A 20,963-nucleotide genomic window follows, 5' to 3' on the forward strand; every position below is an offset into this window, starting at 1 on the left:
GTACACATCCGGCACCATCGCGTCCCAGGAAGGGGGCGGGGCTTAGCGCCGAGCGGCTTCGCCGCTGCGGCGATACCGCCGCCCCTCCGGACCGTGGAGCCATACCCTTAGACAGCTGCAACACATGCAGGGATTGTCTAACAGGGAATTTCTGCATGTGTTGGGGCTGTCGAACAGCGCCGAGACATGCAGGGACTCAAATATATTATTCGAGGGGCGTGGCTATGTAGCCGAAGAAGCAGGAAGCACCTAAGGAGAGCTCCAATTATCCTGAACTAACTTTGCCATAAAATAATGAACGTGGCTGAACGAATTTAAACTAAACCGGAGCCCCATACACTAGAGAGTCCTGTGGACCTCCCGGGAGACCGCTGCGGAGATTCGTGGAGCCGGGAGCCGCGGGAGCTGAAGCGGTCAGGAGGCCCCCCGCGTGTAACGGCGGCCATTTCTGGAGCGCGCACCAGGAGACACAGAACACTGCGCTACTTCCAGCTGGAGCCCGGACCCTCTGTCACCTTGGAAGCAGCGGTGACCGACCTCGCTGGTGAGAGCAGCGAGATACCTGCACGCGGGAGCGAGGAGGGCATACGGAGCGCGGTGCTGCTCCTTGCCGGAGCTGGGTCCCTCTCATTCCGGAGGAGGCGGCGGTGGACGGTACCGGTGGGTGCGGTACCTACATACAGGAGCTGTGGGGATTGACGCTCCGGACGACTGCGGCGATAATCTGAAGCGGCGGGAGCTGTGGAGACAGAGACGCCAGGAGAGTCCACGTGCAGCGGCGGCCGTCTTCGGCGCGCACGCTCCGGAACACAAGACGTGGCGCCATTATTTTCTGCTGGGACCAGACTTTCCTCCAGCTGGAGCCGACGGAGGCAGGATCGCAGTGGTGAGAACGTGGGCCGGTACGCAGAGACTGGGAGACCTGAGGGGGATGACGGTACTCACGAGGAGCAGTGGTCATTAATATAGCGCGCTCCCTAACAGCAAAGGGAGCGGTGCCTTTCAAACCTGCGGTGCTGTTTTGGGGATAACTAAACATTCAAAATTAGAGGGGTGGTGCGGTGTGCGCCCTGAAATATTGGGCCCTGTGCCCCCCCTGTCATACAGCCGCCTCATTGACAGCAACATAACATTGGGAATTAACCCCTTCTCCGCTGCTCCCCCTCTGTCCATAAACGGAGTGCCTGCCCAGCCATATTGGACCTAAGTAATCACCCAGACAACCACCCTGTGATTCTCATTATTTGTCGAGCTCGCGGAGACTTAGAGCGCAATCCAGCACTATATATATATATAGGATCTGGGGTCGGAGTTCGATCCATCTAACACCATAAAATTAGAGCACAGCTTATCTACAATTACTTTTGAGGTTGCTTTGTGGGATCCCCCTTACGTATACCCGCCATGCAGCATTCTAAAGGAGCGACAGCGGCTGAAAAGCTTAAAAAATATGCTAAAGATGACTCCCATGATAATGTACGCAACCTTAGAAACAACCCTACATCATCTCAGCGCAGGGGTCGCCCCTCTGATGGTACTGGGGAGGGGGAGGAGGAAGAAATGACTCTTAAACAGGCATCGGAGCAGTTAATGCAGGCTATATCCCTCACTAGATCATCTCTTACGGAGAAAATAGAGGATGTGCATTCTGAGGTGGGCCGCCTGCGACATGACATGCAAACTATGAGGGGACGTATTTCTGAGGTTGAAACAAGGGTGTCCCACATAGAAGACACTATCACTCCTATGGAGGCTAAACTGGCTAAAGCTACTGGATCCGTAAATGCCTGGAAGCAAAAGGCAGATGATTTGGAAAATAGGCTACGCCGCAACAATATCCGAATTATAGGTCTTCCGGAGCGGTCAGAGGGTCAGCGACCTGAACAGTTCTTAGAGGAATGGCTTAAATCTTCATTGGGGGATGAATTCTCCTCAACATTTTCGGTAGAGAGGGCCCATAGGGTACCGATGAGGTCTTTGCCTCCCGGGGCCCCGCCGCGACCTCTCCTGGCACGCCTCCTTAATTGCAGAGACAGGGATGCCATCCTCCGCTTGGCGCGGCAGAAGGGCCTCATCAAATTCGATAATGCCACCATATCAATCTTTCCAGATTTTTCCATGGAACTTCAAAAGCAACGGACACGATTTATGGATGTTAAGAAACAACTCAGGGATAAGAACATCGTCTATTCTATGCTCTATCCAGCTCGGCTCCGTGTCGACCACAATGGCTCTTCCTTATTCTTCACGGACCCAGCGGAGGCGATTGAGTGGATGCGGTCTCACGGGGGTCCGAATGTGGAAGATTCCTAACCTGGACTCCTTGATTAAAGGCAACATACCTAGAGCTTTCCGTAGGGGTGTGAAAAAAGTCACCAATACCGGACACTGTATCCAGTGAGGGTATCCCCTTTTCAATCTGACTGTGGGAGAATGGAAATACTCTCCCCTACTGTTCAAGTTTTTTTGTTTCTTTTGGTTTTATGTACCAGTTTTGATTGTTTACTAAGTAAGACTGCCGCTGATACTAACTCTTTGCCCTGCATGATACTGCTGGAATGCACCCGAATAATAATGTTATGCATTAACTCTTCCTTCAAAAGTAAACATGGGGACTGAAATTATATGTATGACATGGAATATACGAGGTATCAAAGCCCCTAGAAAGAAAATTAAGGTATTTTCTCAGATAAAAAGGTGCCATCCCCACATTGTAGCATTAATAGAAACACATTTAACAAGAGATACGGCTAGATGTCTGCAAAAGCCATGGGTACAATGGGCCTTGCATGCCTTCCACACCAGTTATTCCAGAGGGGTCTCTTTACTGATACACAAGGAGGTCAGATGGGAGGCCAAGGAGGCGAGACGTGATCCCGAGGGTCGCTTTGTCTTTGTGCATGCATTCATCAACTCGCGAGAGTATGTGTTGTTATGTATCTATAATCCCCCCCCTGCCAACATGTCAATTCTTCGTATGGCTTTAGGCTTCTCCTTAAAATACCCGGAAGCCAACGTTATCTGCATGGGAGACTTTAACCTAGTTATGAATCAATCCATGGATAGATTGAGATTAGATGACGTAGCATCAGGAGACACTTTACCTCAACCCCCCTCTCAATTGGCACTGTTTATGGATGGCAGTGGTTGGCTAGATTTGTGGAGAATGGGTCACCCAGAGGTCAGAGGGTACACCTGTCACTCATCTACTAGACAGTCACTATCTCGAATAGACTATATATTTGGGTCGAGTGGATTGGCATTATGGGTGGATAGTATTGAACATGGTAGTCGGGGGATCTCAGATCACAGCCCAATTATTCTTAAACTCAAATTTGGACAATCCAATAATAATAGTAAGTCCTGGAAATTGAACCCCTTCTGGTTAAAATTAATAGACGCTAGCGATAGGACGATTGATCAGCTGAATAGTTTCATTCTAACACACTCGGAACTCCAAAACCTCGGTTTATTTTGGGACACCCTGAAGGCATACTTGAGGGGATGTCTGTCCTCTACTATCTCCTATATTAAGAGGGTAACGGCGAAAGAGGATGAGGAGATGGAACAAAGATTAAAAGACTCAGAAGCCACTTACATAGCCAACCAGTCCAGCAGTAATAGGATCGAATGGCTCACTTCCCAGAGACTATATACCCAACACGCAGATGTTAAGTCAAAGCGAAAATTATTTTTCACTCGCCAAGCCTATTTTGAGCTGGGGAATCAGGCCAGTACACTTTTGGCCTTCTTGGTACGCCAACACAATGCCTCCAACACAATATTGCAGATCCGGGTGTCTGATGGCTCTTTAGTATCCTCTACTGATGGAATACTTCAAGGCTTCTATGACTATTATACCTCGTTATATAAATCTAGTAGTGGTTTTGATACAGATGAATGCTTAGATTATTTATCGGATGTAACATTCCCCTCACTGAGCCCACCCCAGCGAGCCCTTATGGAAGCTGAATTTACCCTGGAAGAGGTAGAACAAGCTATAACAGATATGGCAACTGGAAAGGCCCCGGGACCTGATGGGTTTCCCATTGAGTTCTATAGGAAATACCGTGACAAACTGGCACCTATACTGCTAAAGGTACTTAAGGGAATATGGGAGGGGGAATCTGTACCTGAAACGTTTTATGATGCTAATATTGTAGTACTCAGGAAGGAGGGGAAGGATCCTCTGGATTGTGGATCATATAGACCAATCTCTTTGGTGAACGTAGATTATAAAATTTTCACTAAAATCCTAGCCACTAGATTAAATAAGATTATATTGGATCTCATACACCCGGATCAAACCGGTTTTATGCCTGGGAAAAATACTTCTATCAACATCAGACGGGTACAGTCGGTCATACAATATAGTTCTCTGGAACCAGACAACAAGTGGGCATTGGCTTCGATAGACGCAGCCAAGGCTTTTGACTCCCTTGAATGGCCCTTCTTGGTTGCATGTTTACGGAAATATGGGTTTGGGAACAAATTTTTAAGAGGGATAGGTACATTATATGCGAAACCTAGGGCACGAATGGTGGTGAATGGCTCAATGTCTGCACCGTTTTCTTTGCACAGAGGAACTCGACAGGGGTGCCCTCTCTCCCCAGCTTTATTTGCCTTGGCGATAGAGGCCTTGGCAATACGAATGAGGTCTTCTGTAGATATTAAAGGGATACATATCGCTGATAAGGTGGACGTCATCGGTCTATATGCTGATGATATGGTGGTGTTTATGGATCAAACGGAGGACACATTACCAAAAGTAATAACGATGATAGACAGATTCAGTAAATTTTCTGGCCTTTATATAAATTGGGAAAAATCTGCTCTGATGCCTCTCTCCCATACTTCAATGTCCTGCCTTGAAACCCTCTCACCGCTACCCATTGTCTCCAAGTTTAAATATCTAGGAATACATATGTCCCAGAGTAGTCACCTAGACTTGCATCTTAATATATTTCCGTTACTGGATGTGGTTAAATCCAAATTTGCTACCTGGGACAAACTACCACTATCTGTGGCTGGACGCATTAATCTCATAAAGATGATATTGCTTCCAAAGCTGAGCTACTGTTTTCAGCACAGTGCGGTTATAATACCTAAATTTTTTTTTACAACCCTAAATTCCCTCACTACATCCTTCATATGGGGAAAGACTAGGCCTAAACTTAAGTTATCCACCCTGCAAAGACCCAAACAAGGGGGTGGGGCGGCCCTGCCAGACTTCTATCTATATTACCTTGCTGGTCAGGCTAAAATGTTGAATATGTGGATGCCCGGGAAAACTCTTCCTAACTCTGAAAACCATATTCTGTACTCAGCCAAAATTGATTGTCCACTGGGATTTTTGGAGATGGAGAGAACTACTGCTCCTCATTTACTTCCTTTGCTCCGGCTAGCACGATCAATATGGAGGCAAATTAAAAGGGTAACGGGATTTGCTGATATAGCAGCTGAAATGCCATTGTGGAATAATAGTTATTTTCCGGTATTACTAGGTCATCCGTCCACTGAATTCTGGATATCGTATGGTGTCCTTACAGTAAGAAATCTACATAATCAGGGGATTTTTGTTTCCTTCGAGCAGTTACAAAATACCTACAATATACCAAAATCTCAGTTTTTCCATTACTTGCAACTAAGGTCAGCCTTCCAGTCACATATGCGGAATGTGGGTACAGGCCGAGCTATCTCAGATTTACCATTAATAGGTATCCTTAATTCGCAGGGTCTCCAGGGACTTATCTCCTCTCTGTATACCTATCTGTTATCCATGGGTGAGGGATCTACCATAGATTCAATTAAGGGGAAATGGAGACAACTTCTCCCAGACACACTGGGAGAGGAATGGGACGAAATCTTGGAATCCCCAACTAAAGTCTCCCCATCAGTTAATAATAGGATGACCCAACTATACATCATGTATCAATCCTATTTGACCCCGATTCGTCTTTTTAAAATGGGTCGTCTACACTCATCAGACTGCTTGAGATGCCATTCTAGCAACGCAGATTTTATCCACATGATATGGAAGTGTCCTATTGTCTTCCAATATTGGAATGAGGTAACGACATTATTGACATCACTGGTGTCGATCCCTGTCCCACTTGAACCTCTGGTATGTTTATTTGGAGTATGGGAGGCAGAGACTTGGGATCGTCATACGGGAATTTTTCTGAGGGAGACGCTGTTTTTGGCACGAAAGGTGTTGGCTCTGCGATGGATGGGTGGTTCTTGTCCAACTCTTAGAGCATGGGTAGACTTGGTAAATTCCATTATTCCGTATGAGCGGACATTGTACCAGAATAGAGGTAATCCAGCTAAATTTGAAAAGATTTGGGGAAGATGGAACTCCTCCTGCCATACTGTTTAGTTTAAAATAACTTAACAAATATACAAGGAAAGGGTGTAAGATTGCGGCCATTATCTACTCACAGGGCAGAATCTATCTAGAACTCTCCTTTAAGCGGCAGCATGTTAGTTTTAGAGGTTTTATTAGAAGTTAATGTAGTTAAAGTTTGAATAGGATATGAACAAATGATTGACATGCATTGCTTGTAACCTTTACAATATTCCAGACATGGCTATGTGTGGTAATTCTATGCATCTAATGGATAATAATGAATACAAACAAATGTATGTATGATTCATGCTGTAATCAATAAACAAATTTAAAAAAATATATATATTATTCGAGCACGCCTAAGTCACTCTTTTAGCATCCGAGCATGATCAGATAACACTTTTTCCGAGCACGTTCACTCATCACTAGTTATTATCCCTAAACAAATGGAACCAAAGAAGCGTGAATCATGTTAACGTTTTTTACTCTGATGTAGATAAATAAATTGTACTGTAATTTTACACACAAACCTACCTGACCCCAACCCTCCCCAGGCAGAATGCAGGTACCTGTATACTTAGCAGGGACTCCACAGGGGGATACCGCCGGCTCACATGGCCGTAGCCTATTCATTTCTCTCTCTTTGATGTATTTCACCTACTGCACCTTTATCTCCGAGCTGCTCGACCTCCGACTACAGCCGCTCTTCCAGCTCCCTAGAACTTCTGCACGTTTTCTCTAGGGTCATTTTTGTATTTTACAAAGCACATAAGACAAAAGAACCTAGGACTAATTAATGTTAGCAAATATCAGCAGCTACTTGTTACATTAATTAGAATTATACATAGAACAATTCTGCCGTTGGATCCTCAGCTTCCTACGATTTCAGTTTCCTTCGTGTCTAATGTTACCGGTCAGCGATGGGCTCTGTCTGCAAGGACTGGCATTTACATCCAACCCACAAATCAAGAAATCTGACATTTTTATCAAAACCAAATATTTTATACAGCACATTTTACTACATTTACAACACCGATATGTAATAAAGGACTGAACTCGCAGTTTTTACCATTCTACTATGTAATTTAGTAAAATCTTCTGCCTTCTCCTCCCTCTTAATCATCAAAAATGTCCAAAACCACACCGATCAGATTAAAAAAAAAAACCACAACAGTCCATGGTCTTTTTACAAAATCTCATCCACACTAAATTGAACTACGTTGCAGAGTTAAAATCTGCAGAATGTCAATTTACCCTTTCTCTGATTATTTCTCACTGTACAATGCAAAGAGTTAAACCTGCAAAAAATCAGCAGCATTTCTGCAACAAAAAAATCTGTAACAAGAACTTGGGTAAATTGGTGCAGATTTTTTTTTTGCTGTGGAAAACTTGTGTATCAGTCCTGTGTGGATGTATCACAAGAGAAAATCAACCTCTCCTGGCCGCAGACTAACTTCCTCTCCAATTACCACTAGTTTTGCTTTTTCTGCACATTTCAGATGAAGATGTATACAATGATTACAGACGCTTACCGACCACTATGTAGATCACCCGAGCTCTGCCGTTGTGTAATTAACTTGCTGGTTCAACATGCGAGAAACTATATATATACGGGTGGATGGGGGGTCAGATGAGTAGTGGTCACTTCTTCTTGGACACTTGTCTGCCCATGTACCCACTTGAGTAAGCACAAAAGTACAACCAGAATCCTTGAAGAAAAGAAAAACCCGTTCTACAGGTCACATGACTTTATACAAGTGCTGTTGAAAAAAGCAGCTTGCTAATGTAAGTGACATCAAGGAGTAACTTAAAGGGAATCTGTTGGAAAATGTTTGCTATTTAATCAGAGAGTAGCATAATGTAGTGGAAAAAGCCTGATTCCAGGCATGTGTCGCTTATCAGGCTTTCCACTGTAGTTTCAATACAATCAGTGTTTTATCAGCAGGATATTATTATGGCAGGACTAGGGGTTACATGTAAACAGTCCTGCTAATCTGTGAAACCCCACCCCCACCACTGATTGGCAGCTTGCTGACAGTGTATACTGGAAGTTGCCAATCAGGGGTGTGGGCGGAGTTATTCCCAGTTCAGCATTCTGATCACTGCTACATTTACAGTAGAGAAAACAGGGATTCTATCAAAACTGCACCAAGCAGCCCAGTAAGTGACACGTCACTGAAAACAGGGTCTCTGACCCGACGCTATGATGCTATCATTCCCGAAAAAGAGCAGTATATGAATGGCGCATTGATAGCGCAACTTCACGCTGAGCGCTGCGGCAATCAGGTGCCAGCTGTATGTGAGAGCCGAGACCCTGCAGCAATGCCCACAATCAGTGCAAGCAACGATCATGCGCGATTAACCCTTCTGATACTGCTGTCAATCGTGACAGCGACATTGAGGAGCATCATGCAGGGAGGGGTTTCTCTGTGTGCTTCCATCAGAACAACACGATGGTCTGATGGACTCCATGGAGACCTCTGGGCGGAAGATAGCTGCAAGGTCCTTCAGGGTCCTACAGGGAAGGTGGCCTGTCAGTGCCTGCTCAGAGCGAGACCTGACACACCTGCTTCCCTGCCGGTCAGATACCGATCTGATGCTCTGCAGTACAGAAGCATTGCAGAGTATCAGATCAGCGTTCTGTTACTGTGCAGTGATGTCCCACCCTGGGCCAATCTAAAAAGTAAAAAAAAAAGTTATTAAAAAGTGTAAAAATGTTTTTACAAATTCCCCCCAAAAAGAAAAAGAAACAAATATTATTACAATAAATACATTTATTTACAAACAAAAAGTACACATATTTTGCATCGCCGAGTCCGTAACGACCCTCTCTATAAAACTATCCCACTTGTTAACCCCTTCAGTGAACAACATAAAAAAGACACAAAAAACAATGCTTTATCATCATACCGCCGAATGAAAAGTGCAATAACACGCGATCAAAACGACAAATGTAAATAAAAATGGTACCTCTAAAAACGTCATTTGTCCTGCAAACAAAGCTGCCATACAACTCCATCAGCAGAAAAATAGTTTTTACTATGTAAAAGCGCCAAAACATAACAAATATATATAAATGGGGTATCGCTGTAATCGTACTGACCCGAAGAATTTTACCACAAGCATAATGGTATTAAAAAAAAAAACATTTTCTGAATTGCAGGTTTGTGTTTATTTTACCTCCCAAAAAATCGGAATAGAAAGCGATCAAAACATGTCATGTGCCTAAAAATGGTACCAATAAAAACGTCAACTCTTCCGCAAAAAAAACAAGACCTCTCATGACTCTGTCAGACGAAATATGGAAAAATTATAGCTCTCTAAATATGGGGATGCGACTTTTAGTGTGTGACAGCAGCCAAACATAGAAACCCCAAATAAATCTGGTATCGCTGTAATCGCACCGAACCGAAGAATAAAGTCGTCTAATCACGTATACTGCACAAGGAACAGCGTAAGATATAAATAAAACCAATTCTTCTTCTGCTGTTGATTTTTTCATTCTGCCTCCCAAAGATCACAGTAAGGCTTGGCGCACATTTATCCTGCGCTCTGCGCTGAGCGCTTACCGTGTGAATCTCTGAAATGCGTGATTCAGTCCGAATCTTTGGCAGAAGATTCCCTACAATGACTGTGGACGCCGTCTGACCTGTGATCTGGTGATGTCCGTCTTTAAAGGATTGTATAAAAGTGCCATTGGCCACAGTTTTGCGCACTTCTGAAAAGAATGACAATGCTGAACAGAGGCCAGATGGAGTCCAGAGTAACTCTGCTGCCTCATTATAGTAAATAGATCCCCCGGGGTTTTCATTTGAATCATGTCACTCAGAGATTTAAATGGAAACCCCAAAGTAAGTGCTCAGCGCAGAGCGCCGGATAACTGTGATCCCGAATGTCATGTAAAATGTTCCCAATAAAAGCTTCAGCTCAATCCCCAAAAAAAGCAAGTCCCCACTCAGGTCCATCATCTGTTGTCGGAAATATAGGGGGCTTCCACATTACTGGTGGCAAAAAGGCTCTGGAAAGAAAAAGAAATTCAGCAAATTCTCTGCTCCCAAATCCAAATGCCCCCCTCCCTTCCGAGCCCCAGTGTGTCTAAACAACATTCAGCGTCCACATGTTTGTCATTTCTGTAGTGATGAGAGCCCGCCTAATTTACGGCTGCGTATCTCCAGAACCACAGGCTGGGCATAATGTACTGGTCACTAAAACGTATTGATCACTACAACATACTGGTCACTGCAATCGCAGTTTGCAATTTTCACTCAGCAACATCCACTGCTGGTTGTTTTTGGAAAATACCCATGGAGTCAAAATCATCATTACATCTGTAAATAAATTCCCAAAGGGGTATAGTTTCCAAAATAGGGTCACTTGAGGGGGGATTCTGCTTTTCTAGCACTTAGGGGCTCTGTATATGGACTCTAGGAAAATCTGTGCTCCAGGAGGCAAATAGCGCTCCATCCCTCCTGAGTTTCGCCATATAACTAAGCAGTACTGTACAGCCACATATGGGGTATTTCTACATTCAGCAGAAGTGGGACATATTCTGGTGCCATTTTTACCCATTTCCCAGTATGGAAATAGAAAATCTGGGGCTACCAGATAATTTTGGTGGTAAAAATGTAACGTACCAGCAGTTATTTTTTACTCACTGCCCAATGGTAAAAAAATTCTGTGATACACCTGTGGTGTCAATAATAATAATAATCTTTATTTTTATTTTTTTTTATTTTTATATAGCGCTAATATATTCCGCAGCGCTTTACAGTTTGCATACATTATCATCGCTGTCCCAAATGGAGCTCACAATCTAAATTCCCTATCAGTATGTCTTTGGAATGTGGAAGGAAACCGGAGAACCGGGAGGAAACCCACAGAAACACGGGGAGAACATACAAACTCCTTGCAGATGTTGTCCTTGGTGCTAACCACTGAGCCACCGTGCTGCCCAATATAATCACTGCACCCCTAGATGAATTCATTGAGAGGTTTAGGTTGCAAAATGGGGTCACTTATGGGGGGGGTTTGTTGTTCTGCTGTTGTGGCACGGCAGAGGCACTGCCAATGTGACACGGGCTTCATAGCAAAATGGCTGAATACATACCAATTTTTCATTATTTGATCTCATAAATTTAATTTATACCTTTATTTTTCTCACTTCACCATCTTAGACTATTTAGTGCTGATGCATCACACACAAATCGGATTACGAAAATATGTAAACACAGGTTGTAGGTAACAAGCCAAGGAGGGTGAATACTTTCGCAAGCATTGTATGTGTTGTACAAACATATTCAACGTGTATGATGTAAATCGATTGATGAAATCCCCATCAAGTATTTTGAATCCTGTTTTCAAACAGTGACCCCCATTCATGGTATCCCTGATATATGGCCCAGTTACTGAGACACCTTCAATCTATGTGGGAATAAAGCCCCCCAAATCCATTAGACTAATGTCGGTCATAACCACCGATATCAACACGTCCAGCCGACACTCTAATGTGTAGATCAGAGGTGTCAAACTGCATTCCTCGAGGGCCGCCAACAGGTCATGTTTTCATGATTTCCTTAGCATTCCACAAGGTGCTGGAATCATTCTGTGCAGGTGATTAAATTATCACCTGTGCAATACAAGGAAATCCTGAAAACATGACCTGTTGGCGGCCCTCGAGGAATGCAGTTTGACACCTCTGGTGTAGATTGTACGTCCGATTTCAGATGGCTGATCATATTGTTCTCTCGGAGATAAACCGCCGGCAAAGAGGTCTGTCAGTGGCTTTCTCATAGAGGATACAAGGAAGCTCGGACAAATGAACGCTCCTGTGTGTATGGAAGAGATGGCCAAGATGGCTGACGGCCAAAGCATCATTCGGTTGACAGCCATCTAATTTGTATGGGGGAGGGTCAAGACATCGAACAATAAGAAATATATATACGATTACTCTCTGCCATGGAGCGAAAAAGTACAACTTTGAATTTCCAGCTTTGGCTAATGGTTGCACTTTTCCGCTGAAATAAGGACAGCGGTAAATGAATATATCAACCCCTTCACTTAGGATCAATATCAGACGGATATTTAAAGCTTCATATTAGAACATTTTCAATGTCACTATGACTACAAAGCTCCCAGCTACTGTCTGTCATTATGTCAGTGCTCCGGGACCACACATGTCTGACGTGGACAGATCACTACAGGTTTAAAGGGACACGATCAGGTTCAGAAAGTGTTAATGTTGCTATCAATTCTAGAGGGTAATATTGCAAGAAGCACCCAGATCTCTTACAACACTCTCCTCCGCCATCAGCATATTGCTTACAAGAATTTAGCCATTGGGTAAGAAGCCGCTTCCACTGTGGAGATGTAAAGGGAAGCGGGTGATCGGTATCTGACTTGTCGAGGCATCTTGCAATAGAGAGAAAAGTTCCCCTATCAGAGATCAAAATTCCCCGTTCTAGAGATCAGTGTGGGTCCTAGCGGTGGTACAGCCACCGATCAGCAATTTATCCTGTGGCTTATTTTTACCGAACAATTCCTTTATGGAAGCAGTCTAATTGTCCACAACCTCTACTGTATGGAGAAATCTACGATAGTGCATGCTGGATTTCAACATGACTGATCCTTTGTACAGCCTCTTATAAACTCTCTCTTTGGAAGTAACAATAGGTGTGTGAAGCTTAAAGGGAACCTGGTGGAGTCAGGAACATTGACCTTAACTGTGGCAAGTGAGGCCTGCAGTTCTTTAGATGTTCTTGTAGGGTCTTTTGTGACCTCTTGGATGAGTCGTCGCTGAACTTTTAGGGTAATTTTGGTTGGCTGGCCACTCCTGAGAGGTTCATCACTGTTCCATGTTTTCACCATTTGTGTATAATGGCTTTCACTGTGGTTTGCAGGTGTCCCAAGGCTTGACAAATGGCTTTATAACCTTTCCCAGACCGATAGATCTCAATTACTTTGTTTCTCATTTGTCCCAAAATTTCTTCATGTCTAGCTATTGAGGATCTTTTGGTCTACTTCACATTGCCAGGCAGGTGCTACTTAAGTGATTTCTTGATTGAGAACTGATTGTGCCAGTAATCATAAATACCCCTTTAAGCTAAAACCTGCTGAAACTTTCCAGCCTTGCACTTTTATGCTGTTTCTACATATCAGTTTCCTAAAATTTCAGCCTATATTCCATTTTGGGTTTGAATATATTTTCTATGTAGATTTTCAAGCTCCAGTAAAAATGCAGATGGGATCTTAAACCAAATGACTAAATTGACAATAGACTAAAAGGAGCTGTGAGGACGGCACAGAATCTCATCTGCCAAATTGTTCTTGAAATTTTTGTCTGAATGTATTTTTTCCCATGAATAGACGATTATGATTATTGCACCAGCTGATTGTAATAAGCCCTCATTAGCTGCAAACCACAACTTCTCTCACATGAAAATAGCAGCATTCAGACTCTCATTAGGAGTCCTGGAAAACGGGGCTCAGGGAAATGAGAGCAATGTGATGTTTGTCCATCAAAGACCCTGTGATCATCAGTCATGAGATCCTGATGTTACAGTCTGATGCAATCACATAACCCATCACATCGTCAATGTGGTGGCAACCGTCACTAAATGCTGAGACTTTTGTACCAGGCTACTTGAAAAATACAAGGTTAATATTGTTCAAGACTTAGATATTAATGACCTATTCTTAGGGTTAGTGCACACAACCAAATTTTTTTGGACGAGTGCTACCCAGCGGTTTTCAAGGATAGCACTCGTATATATGATGTTCTATGGAGCTGTCCCTAGGAAAAATTCAAACATGTCCAATCTTAATCCAAGTGTTGGATGAAAATTGGAAATGCAAGTCTATAGGTCCGTGAAAAAAATCAGACCGTACTCAGATGAGATCTGAGTACGATCCGATTTTCATGGACTGACCGAAAGGAGAAACTTTTTTTCTCGCCACTTCCTAGAAAATCTGATGACACTGATCAGAATAATTGGATCGTTTTTCACAGATGTGGAGACATCTGCAGTGTGAACCTACCCCTAGTACAAATCATCTACATCAGATCAGTGGGGTCCGACAGGTGACACCTCCACCTATCAGCTGTTTACAGCTTCTTTATAGTGGCCATTTGATAGTAATGCAGGTCTGATAGGAGAGCAGCAGCAGACAGGCAGGAGAGCAGGAGCAGACAGACAGGAGAGCAGGAGCGGACAGACAGGAGCAGGAGCGGACAGACAGGAGAGCAGGAGCGGACAGACAGGAGAACAGGAGCGGACAGACAGGAGAACAGGAGCGGACAGACAGGAGAACAGGAGCGGACAGACAGGAGAGCAGGAGCAGACAGACAGGAGAGTAGGAGCGGACAGACAGGAGAGCAGGAGCGGACAGACAGGAGGGCAGGAGCGGACAGACAGGAGAGCAGAAGCGGACAGACAGGAGAGCAGGAGCGGACAGACAGGAGAGCAGGAGCGGACAGACAGGAGAGCAGGAGAAGACAGACAGGAGAAGGAGCGGACAGACAGGAGAGCAGGAGTAGACAGACAGGAGAGCAGGAGCAGACAGACAGGAGCAGGAGCGGACAGACAGGAGAGCAGGAGCGGACAGACAGGAGAGTAGGAGTGGACGGATAAAGCCCCACTTTCTGTACTTTATCTCTGCTGCTAGAGACAGATTATACTGGACAACATGGAGTGAACAGCAAGTTATAAGGGAAAGAGACACCTAGACATTTCCGGCTGCTTCTCAGGGTTAAGACAATGTACCCTTTAACCCCTTCATGACCTTGGGATTTTCCGTTTTTCCGTGCTCGTTTTTCGCTCCCCTCCTTCCCAGAGTCATAACATTTTTATTTTTCTGTCAATATGGCCATGTGAGGGCTTATTTTTTGCGGGACGAGTTGTATTTTTCCAACAACGTTATTAGTTTTACCATGTCGTGTACTAGAAAATGGGAAAAAAATTCCAAGTGCGGTGAAATTGCAAAAAAAGTGCAATCCCATGAGTGTTTTTTGTTTGGCTTTTTTGCTAGCTTCACTAAATGCTAAAACTGACCTGCCATTATGGTTCTCCAGGTCATTACGAGTTCATAGACACCAAACATGTCTAGGTTATTTTTTATCTAAGGCTACGTTCACATTAGCGTTGTGCGGCGCAGCGTCGGGCGCAGCTGCGGCGACGCATGCGTCATGCGCCCCTATATTTAACATGGGGAGCGCATGGACATGTGTTGCCTTGCGTTTTGTGACGCATGCGTCATTTTGGCGCAACTGTCAGGGCGCAGAGGACGCTGCATGATGCAGTTTTTTCTGCACCAAAAATCATGCAAAAAATGAACGCATGCGTCACAAAACGCTGCGTTGTGCCTGCGTTTTGCATGCGTTGTGCGTTGCGTCGCCGACGATGCGCCGCACAATGCAAATGTGAACGTAGCCTTAGTGGTGAAAAAAAATTCCAAACTTTGCTAAAAAAAAAAAAGAAGCGCCATTTTTCGATACTCTTGAGTCTCCTTTTTTCGTGATCTGGGGTCAGGTGAGGGCTTATTTTTTGCGTGCTGAGCTGACGTTTTTAGTGATACCATTTCGGTGCAGATACGTTCTTTTGATCGCCCGTTATTGCATTTTAATGGAATGTTGCGGCGACCAAAAAAACTTAATTTTGGCGTTTTGAATTTTTTTCTCGCTACGCCGTTTAGCGATCAGGTTAATCCTTTTTTTTATTGATAGATCGGGCGATTCTGAAGGCGGCGATAACAAATATGTGTATATTTGATTTTATTTTTAAATTGTTTTATTTTGGGGCGAAAGGAGGGTGATTTAAACTTTTATATTTTTTTTAATTATTCAATATATTTTTAAACATTTTTTTTAACTTTTGCCATGCTTCAATAGCCTCCATGGGAGGCTAGAAGCTGGCATAGCCTCATCGGCTCTGCTACATAGCAGCAATCATCAGATCGCTCCTATGTAGCTTAATTACAGGCTTGCTATGAGCGCCGACCACAGGGTGGCGCTCACAGCAGGCCGGCATCAGTAACCATAGAGGTCTCAAGGATCTCTATGGTTACTATCCTGACGCATCGCTGACCCCCGATCATGTGATGGGGGTCAGCGATGCACTCATTTCCGGCCGTGCGGCCAGATGCGGTATTTAAATGCTGCTGTCAGCGTTTGACAGTGGCATTTAACTAGTTAATACCGGCGCTATTGCGGGCACATGTCAGCTGTTCAAAACAGCTGACATGTCCCGGCTTTGATGTGGGCTCACCGCCGAAGCCCACATCAAAGCGGGGGAGCTGACCTCGGACGTACTATCCCGTCTGAGGTCAGAAAGGGGTTAAATGGTGATTGACAGATAGTTTATGTCTCACATAAAATCAAGATATCTGAAAGCACATAGGCCATCTAACTACAAGCAAGGTATTAAGAGGTCCAAACCTCCAAAACAAATATAAAGCACAACGGTTAAAGAAACTTTGGAAAAATGATGGGACAAATCAAGGTGTAGGCATAAATTCATAAAAAATAAAGGTATGCAGATCCAACAATTAAGCTAAAGAAAGATCACAAGTTTACAAGATTCCCCAGTGCCCATATTTCGCCATCACAGCATCAGGTAAAATACTACTAACAATGGCATGTCAGCCAACATTGACAAGAAAAAAACAAAAACACAGTTCCAGGTTACCAGGGAGGATTTTCCTTGTGAAACAAGACGCATGAGCACAATCTCCTAGGCCTCAGTTATTCGTCTGTGTATTTCGACTAGCATTGCCGATTTAGATCCGACGCTTGGATCAAAATCGAACATGTCTCCGACATTTTCCGTGAACAACCCCATAAACTATGACAGGTACGAGTGCTACCCATGAAAACTACCTATAACCCTCATACAATAAACTAGGATGAATGAGCCCTGATCCATACGATAGGGTGTCAGTATCAGATAGATGGAGGTCCGACATCCCTACTAATCAGCTGTTATTAGCTCCGGTGGTGGCCAGATGTAAACATTTAATGGGGCTGCCCTTATATCAGTATAATCAGTATATTGTTTAGATGCAGCTGCTGGAGGTGATAACATCTCATCCGTGCAGGTTCAGGATGCCCGAGTCCCACCAATAAAATATCGATGAGCTATCCTGATGATAGGCCATCAATATTATATGCCCGGACAACCCCTTAAAGGTGAGTTCACGTATAGCAGAAATCTCTGCAACTAAACTGGTTTGTTGTGGTTGCAAGCACATTGATCAGTCCCTGTAATTTCTGCAACAAATCTGCAGCTTCCGACAGAGACACCATCAGAATATCTCTGGGAAGTTATGGCTGGGATATTCACAGTTTATGACCTCCTTCACACTTATAGCTTAGGTCAGTGCTCCCCAACACCAGTCCTCAAGAGCCACCAACAGGTGACGTATTCAGGATTTCCTTAGTATTGCCCAGGTGATGAAATTCTTGCCTTTCCAGGTAATGCAATTATCACCTGGGCAATACTAAGGGAATCCTGAAAACATGTCCTGTTGGTGGCTCTTGAGGACCGGAGTTGGGGAACACTGGCTTAGGTTATGTTCACATCTGCACTAAACATTTCTGATTTTCTGTTCCATCATAGCAGTAAGGCCATGTTCCCAAGAGGCACAAATGCCATATTTCTTCCATTACATTTTTTGTGCAAAAAATCTGCTGTGATTAAAGAGGTTGTCCACTACCAAATCAGACACTGATGACCTATCCTGAGGTAAAATTTCCCACCGCACTCGCGCTGACGTCACATAGGTGAAGTGAGCTAATTGGCTGTGAACTCGCAGGACCTGTCTGACAGCACCGCGAGCAGGAGAACTTTGTCACGCTCTGGGTGCCATCAGACAGGTAGGAGTTCACAGGGAGACACTGGGCACTCGCTGCTCAGTGTCTCTGCTGGATGGCAGGCTGTATGGTCTAATCATGCAACGATGCAGCCTGCCATCTAGATGCAGCAGAGCTGAACCCGTCGTGGGACAAATGGATTATCTTCTCTGTGGAAAGGTGAGGAATATTGTAGTTTGTTTTTTAACGCTTTTGCAGATGACAATGGCGTTGGGGGAATGGGCGAGGTAGTAAGTATGGTTTAATTAGAATTTATTAAAATGAGTCTGGGTCATTCTTTCAATTAAAGGGAACCTGTCACCTGAATTTGGCGGGACCGGTTTTGGGTCATATGGGCGGGGTTTTCGGGTGTTTGATTCACCCTTTCCTTACCCACTGGCTGCAATATTGGATTGAAGTTCATTCTCTGTCCTCCAGAGTACACACCAGTGCAAGGCAATATTGCGTGTACTACGGAGGACAGAGAATGGCTGATAACACCCTTAATGGATTAGTCCATATACATCTATATTTATTTTGTTTTGTTTATTTTTTAGGTTGCTTTTTACATTTTGTTTATTTTTTCTGGATTATGCCGGTATATATTATGAGCATGTGACTATGTTAGTACTAGACTCTCTGTGGACTGGTATTCCTGTGTACGTGCCTCCTGCTAGTTTTTACAGCGCTTCCTATGTGTCGCCTTTTTTGTATCTCCTTCCTTACACTTGATTTAATTATCATCAATAAAGTATATTTTTGGTATAATACTCTGTTTGACCGTTTATCATGTTTTTTCCGTGTTACTATTATGTATTTGATGATAGGTCTTTTTTTACTAGTGGTACAGATTTCTGAAATATTAAGTGTTACCATGGTAGTTGGCTATATAAGTTGTTATTTGATAACAGAGTACAGTAGAGCACACAGAACTGCACAGCAGATAAGGCTCTGTTCACACCCATGTTGGAGCCCTTGCTTGCAGCACCCGTCGCAGATTTTGCTCAAAACACCGGACAAAATTATTAAAACCCCAACTGACCCCTATTATAGTCAATGGGGTCTGTCTGTCGCTGTTGGCGTTTGTCATTTCGTAATGCCATGATAATTTTGCTATTACCCCTCTAATTTAAACAAAAAAGTAACAATGACCGAAAATCCAGAAATCTCCTTCCCCCGATGCTCCGGCCCCCCGACACCCTGCTCTGCACTGGTATTGGATGTCAGCATGTGCCAGTCACCTGATCCTTGCAGCCAATCACGTGGTGTCTTAGCGGTGCATGCATGTGACTGTTTGCAGCGGTCAGGCGACTGATGGACGGATGCCAGAGCATCAGGAATTGATGTCATACGTAATGCTCAATTCTTTAACTGTCTCAACTTTTGGCCAAATTAAAAAAAAAAGTCCTAGAAAATCCCTTAAATCAAACCCCCATTAGATTAGATTATGCAAATGTAAGTGAAAGTAAATCACATCTACACCTTTACGCCAGAAATGTAAGATATTAACAGTTCACCACAAGTTCCAGAATGCCCTGAGCTCCCACACCAGATCTTTATACCCAATAACCCCCCATTAGTACGTGACCACCCCAAAAACTTACCAAGAACCAGTCAAGTGTCCCTCTGCCACAAGAGGCCGCACTGACGGTAACTTCCGCGTCTCCAGCACCGGCCCTGCTACTGCTCACTCACTGCATCAGTTTTGGACTCCAATAAAATGGCCGTCACCCGAGCTGTACGTCCTACAGTCCAGGACATTCCCGTGCTCCAGTTATCTACCATTTATTTCCCTTTAATTTCACAACACGTTTCGTTTACTTCCTGAACCGGCCGTCCTAAGTGCCAGAAAGGGGGGAAGGGTTTATCCAGACCAGTGTTACCCTAATGACAACATGACGTGCGTGGTAATAGCGGCTTACACGTCACACGCAGGAGACTGTGCTGTTTCTGAATGTGACGATACTAGGAGGTAAAGGTTTTCAAATTACACCCTGAATCTCTTTTCTTTAAACACCCCTATTATAAAGTGGTACGGTCCTGAGGGACAACGTTCAAAACACACATTTCTGATACTAGTCAGTAGTAAAGTGAGGAAGGAGCAGCAGCTCTCCAGAGACGCTGGTCACATCACATACACACTGCTCCACTAACATGGCCGCCATCCCCCCTACTACTAACAGTCAGCCACACACAGTGATCAGCATCATGTCACTCAGATCTTCCCAATAGTCGCTGGCGACATCAGAAATGCCACCATATTGCTTCATACGTGCCCATTCTTCATCTGTCCAGGAGAAAAGTCCTTGTAAATTTACCTCACAACTTTTAAACATAGGATAGAAGGACACAGTTTTAAGTATCGCACCCATGAGCAAATTCTATCAGTCAGTACCCTAACCTCACCCGGTCCAGTGTATGCGCCCAACCTAAAGTATTCTAGTAAAGCCTATGAGTGTTTTCGCACAGTATGTGACCACTGTCATGTTCCCAACACTCGCCCCCACCCCTACATTATAATGTCCAGACAGGACCCACATACTGTCATGTAGTCCCCCCAGCCCAGAATAATAGGCCCTACAGCTCCTACCACACTGTACAATGACGTAACAGCTGTACTCCCCACACAGCATGATGCCCCCACGGTGCCTTCCACACAGTATGATGTCCCCATTTAACACCCCAGGGTCCTGGTTGTTACAGCAGCATTGCTTTCCTCACGGGGAGCGTGATGTCACGCTTGGAAGCGAGGGAAGATCTTTTATCAGGTAA

General features: G+C 44.2%; 1 protein-coding gene across 2 annotated transcripts in view; it reads right to left on the reverse strand.

The window, feature by feature from the left end:
- The window catches only part of CPQ (carboxypeptidase Q), a 606,939-nt gene extending 587,022 nt beyond the window's left edge, over nt 1-19,917 (reverse strand). The window contains exon 1 of one of the 2 annotated variants that reach the window (XM_077270925.1): nt 19,796-19,917. The gene's annotated coding sequence lies outside the window, so the exon portion shown is untranslated. Of the gene's footprint in view, nt 1-7,881; nt 8,059-19,795 lie in introns of those variants that run through there. The other variant, XM_077270926.1, reaches the window with a different exon arrangement.
- Nucleotides 19,918-20,963: the final 1,046 nt, after the last annotated feature.

The sequence above is a fragment of the Ranitomeya variabilis genome, chromosome 6 (genome assembly GCF_051348905.1).
Source record: "Ranitomeya variabilis isolate aRanVar5 chromosome 6, aRanVar5.hap1, whole genome shotgun sequence".
Lineage (NCBI taxonomy): Eukaryota > Metazoa > Chordata > Amphibia > Anura > Dendrobatidae > Ranitomeya > Ranitomeya variabilis.